The 5000-nt window shown below is 51.1% G+C and overlaps 1 non-coding gene across 1 annotated transcript in view; it reads right to left on the bottom strand.

The window, feature by feature from the left end:
• The window catches only part of LOC124584024, a 1910-nt gene extending 1313 nt beyond the window's left edge, over window positions 1–597 (bottom strand). Inside the window, exon 1 of the ribosomal RNA XR_006974444.1 lies at window positions 1–597. This exon is cut by the window's left edge and continues 1313 nt beyond it. This is a non-coding gene — a ribosomal RNA (small subunit ribosomal RNA).
• Window positions 598–5000: the final 4403 nt, after the last annotated feature.

The following is a 5000-nucleotide window of genomic DNA, read 5'->3' as shown; positions in this document are numbered from 1 at the left end:
TACCGCGGCTGCTGGCACCAGACTTGCCCTCCAATAGATACTCGTTAAAGGATTTAAAGTGTACTCATTCCGATTACGGGGCCTCGGATGAGTCCCGTATCGTTATTTTTCGTCACTACCTCCCCGTGCCGGGAGTGGGTAATTTGCGCGCCTGCTGCCTTCCTTGGATGTGGTAGCCGTTTCTCAGGCTCCCTCTCCGGAATCGAACCCTGATTCCCCGTTACCCGTTACAACCATGGTAGGCGCAGAACCTACCATCGACAGTTGATAAGGCAGACATTTGAAAGATGCGTCGCCGGTACGAGGACCGTGCGATCAGCCCAAAGTTATTCAGAGTCACCAAGGCAAACGGACCGGACGAGCCGACCGATTGGTTTTGATCTAATAAAAGCGTCCCTTCCATCTCTGGTCGGGACTCTGTTTGCATGTATTAGCTCTAGAATTACCACAGTTATCCAAGTAACGTGGGTACGATCTAAGGAACCATAACTGATTTAATGAGCCATTCGCGGTTTCACCTTAATGCGGCTTGTACTGAGACATGCATGGCTTAATCTTTGAGACAAGCATATGACTACTGGCAGGATCAACCAGGGAGCTGCGTCAACTAGAGCTGAGCAGCCGGCCGCCCGGGAGTGTGTCCCGGGGGCCCGCGCGAACACGCAAGCGTCCGCTCAATTATTCTGCAAACAGGAGGAGGCTGAGCTCCCCTGCACCATACACCTCGAAACCCTCTCAGGTCCCGGCGGCGCGCAGCGCCGTCCTAAGTACTTGGTCGGGTTCGAGAGAGGCGCAATCGCCCGGAGTTTGGCGAGTAGACGCTTTAGGTGCGACCACCCGTGCTCCCAACTGAGCTTGCCGCTGCCGACAGAGGCCCGGGAGCGTGCTGTCGTGGCATTGCCGGCGGGAGACAACACGCGCCACCTACGGTGACCGGCAGCTCCAACGCCAGCGCCACAGAAGGACAAAAGCCCCACTTGGGTGCCGAAGCGAACTCTCCCAGCACAGCGCACGCGCCAACACGTCCGCACAGCTGCGATACAAACCACCTGCGAGAACCGCAGAGGCGACCGAGCAGCAGACGGCGTCGCGGCGCCGAGCGCCGGGCGGCGGCGCATCCTCAGCGCACACAGTCCTCAATCGGACCAGCACACTGCAGATGTCCACCGCGCTTCGCACCGGGCCCGCGAGGACCTACTTTGGCCGCACGGCGCCGCGTGCAGGGTGCGCCGGCGCGCAGCTGCGCCGCCTGCCGCCTCCGTCGGCCGGCGCGCCTGCCACTGGCCGCCCCCACCAGCCGGCTGTAGCGCGTGCGCCCACGCACCGCGCGGCCAGCACGCCGGGAGGCCCCCCCTCACCGGCCGGGGACGGTCCCACCCAGCCACCGCCGCGTATCGCTTCACACCCAGATGCCATTCACGTTCGTGGGCATGGTGGGTATCGCTGGAACAACCGGTTGGTAGCTCAACCGATCGTCGCCATCACTGATTCACCTCTAGCGAGAACAACCGCACCACAACGGTTTACCAGTTGTTCATTTGCGTAACGTCACCAGCAAACGTAGGCGTCCATCGCCATTTGCAAATTCAACGATTGTTGCATGCCTGTGTCAGGTGTCACGACACACTATGTCTGCCCACATACACGCAACAACATGTGCACGCTTCGCGAACACGTGGAAGGTGGCCCCCGTACGTATGCGATGTCCATTGCGCGAACGACTGTCAACCGGCCTCTGTCGCATGTCGCAGATGTGGAACGCAGTGCACCATGCTATCACGGTGTGTGAGAAGAGACGACTACGTCTGACAACACGCGCCACTACATCAACAGACGGCTCATGCTGATCGCCATCCAGGGCATACCACACTGCAATCCAGCTCTTATAGGGAGACGACACGTAGCTGAGTGCACAACATTTGGACCGCATGGTTCGCCGTTGTTGGCGCAGTCGTTGTACGGTCACATGTACCACGATGTATCATTCAGTACATGAGGACCAATGTGCAGTACAGTGTGTGATTTGGACGTACAACATCAGCGGACAGTTGACACAGGCCGTACCACAGCGTAGGCTAAGTGCTTCGCCATGCAAATGCCAATGAACAACTGCAAATGCCAATGAACAACTGCAAAGGGCATTGAGCATGTACGTCCTGCTGCCATCCACATTACAGTGTATAGCTGCAAGGTGTTTAACATGAAGCGATACACTGGGGACCGGGCAGTGCGAGTAGCAAACTATATTGCGGGGGTTGCAGTTAGGCAACACTACACTAATTTAACGCGTCGTATGACAATTACAGAGCAGGTTAAGGCCCAACGTGTGTTGGGTTAAGGCCCAACGTGTGTTGGGTTAAGGCCCAACGTGTGTTGGGTTAAGGCCCAACGTGTGTTGGGTTAAGGCCCAACGTGTGTTGGGTTAAGGCCCAACGTGTGTTGGGTTAAGGCCCAACGTGTGTTGGGTTAAGGCCCAACGTGTGTTGGGTTAAGGCCCAACGTGTGTTGGGTTAAGGCCCAACGTGTGTTGGGTTAAGGCCCAACGTGTGTTGGGTTAAGGCCCAACGTGTGTTGGGTTAAGGCCCAACGTGTGTTGGGTTAAGGCCCAACGTGTGTTACGTTACGGCGCAACGTGGGTTACGTTACGGCGCAACGTGGGTTGCGTTACGGCGCAACGTAGGTTACGTTAAGGCGCAACGTAGGTTACGTTAAGGCGCAACGTAGGTTACGTTAAGGCGAAACGTAGGTTACGTTAAGGCGCAACGTAGGTTACGTTAAGGCGCAACGTAGGTTACATTAAGGCGCAATATAGGTTACATTAAGGCGCAATATAGGTTACATTAAGGCGCAATATAGGTTACATTAAGGCGCAATATAGGTTACGTTAAGGCGCAATATAGGTTAGGTTAAGGCGCAATGTAGGTTACGTTAAGGCGCAATATAGGTTACGTTAAGGCGCAATATAGGTTACGTTAAGGCGCAATATAGGTTACGTTAAGGCGCAATATAGGTTACGTTAAGGCGCAATATAGGTTACGTTAAGGCGCAATATAGGTTACGTTAAGGCGCAATATAGGTTAGGTTAAGGCGCAATATAGGTTAGGTTAAGGCGCAATATAGGTTAGGTTAAGGCGCAATATAGGTTAGGTTAAGGCGCAATATAGGTTACGTTAAGGCGCAATATAGGTTACGTTAAGGCGCAATATAGGTTACGTTAAGGCGCAATATAGGTTAGGTTAAGGCGCAATATAGGTTAGGTTAAGGCGCAATATAGGTTACGTTAAGGCGCAATATAGGTTAGGTTAAGGCGCAATATAGGTTAGGTTAAGGCGCAATATAGGTTAGGTTAAGGCGCAATATAGGTTACGTTAAGGCGCAATATAGGTTACGTTAAGGCGCAATATAGGTTAGGTTAAGGCGCAATATAGGTTACGTTAAGGCGCAATATAGGTTACGTTAAGGCGCAATACAGGTTACGTTAAGGCGCCATACAGGTTAGGTTAAGGCGCCATACAGGTTAGGTTAAGGCGCAATACAGGTTAGGTTAAGGCGCAATACAGGTTAGGTTAAGGCGCAATACAGGTTAGGTTAAGGCGCAATACAGGTTAGGTTAAGGCGCAATACAGGTTAGGTTAAGGCGCAATACAGGTTAGGTTAAGGCGCAATACAGGTTAGGTTAAGGCGCAATACAGGTTAGGTTAAGGCGCAATACAGGTTAGGTTAAGGCGCAATACAGGTTAGGTTAAGGCGCAATACAGGTTAGGTTAAGGCGCAATACAGGTTAGGTTAAGGCGCAATACAGGTTAGGTTAAGGCGCAATACAGGTTAGGTTAAGGCGCAATACAGGTTAGGTTAAGGCGCAATACAGGTTAGGTTAAGGCGCAATACAGGTTAGGTTAAGGCGCAATACAGGTTAGGTTAAGGCGCAATACAGGTTAGGTTAAGGCGCAATACAGGTTAGGTTAAGGCGCAATACAGGTTAGGTTAAGGCGCAATACAGGTTAGGTTAAGGCGCAATACAGGTTAGGTTAAGGCGCAATACAGGTTAGGTTAAGGCGCAATACAGGTTAGGTTAAGGCGCAATACAGGTTAGGTTAAGGCGCAATACAGGTTAGGTTAAGGTACGACATAGGTTAGGTTAAGGTACGACATAGGTTAGGTTAAGGTACGACATAGGTTAGGTTAAGGTACGACATAGGTTAGGTTACGGTACGACATAGGTTAGGTTACGGTACGACATAGGTTAGGTTACGGTACGACATAGGTTAGGTTACGGTACGACATAGGTTAGGTTACGGTACGACATAGGTTAGGTTACGGTACGACATAGGTTAGGTTACGGTACGACATAGGTTAGGTTACGGTACGACATAGGTTAGGTTACGGTACGACATAGGTTAGGTTACGGTACGACATAGGTTAGGTTACGGTACGACATAGGTTAGGTTACGGTACGACATAGGTTAGGTTACGGTACGACATAGGTTAGGTTACGGTACGACATAGGTTAGGTTACGGTACGACATAGGTTAGGTTACGGTACGACATAGGTTAGGTTACGGTACGACATAGGTTAGGTTACGGTACGACATAGGTTAGGTTACGGTACGACATAGGTTAGGTTACGGTACGACATAGGTTAGGTTACGGTACGACATAGGTTAGGTTACGGTACGACATAGGTTAGGTTACGGTACGACATGGGTTAGGTTACGGTACGACATGGGTTAGGTTACGGTACGACATAGGTTAGGTTACGGTACGATATAGGTTAGGTTACGGTACGATATAGGTTAGGTTACGGTACGATATAGGTTAGGTTACGGTACGATATAGGTTAGGTTACGGTACGATATAGGTTAGGTTACGGTACGATATAGGTTAGGTTACGGTACGATATAGGTTAGGTTACGGTACGATATAGGTTAGGTTACGGTACGATATAGGTTAGGTTACGGTACGATATAGGTTAGGTTACGGTACGATATAGGTTAGGTTAC

The sequence above is a fragment of the Schistocerca americana genome, unplaced genomic scaffold, assembly GCF_021461395.2.
Source record: "Schistocerca americana isolate TAMUIC-IGC-003095 unplaced genomic scaffold, iqSchAmer2.1 HiC_scaffold_47, whole genome shotgun sequence".
Lineage (NCBI taxonomy): Eukaryota > Metazoa > Arthropoda > Insecta > Orthoptera > Acrididae > Schistocerca > Schistocerca americana.
The sequence above is the reverse complement of the archived record's forward strand: the minus strand, read 5'-3'. Positions and strand labels throughout refer to the sequence as shown.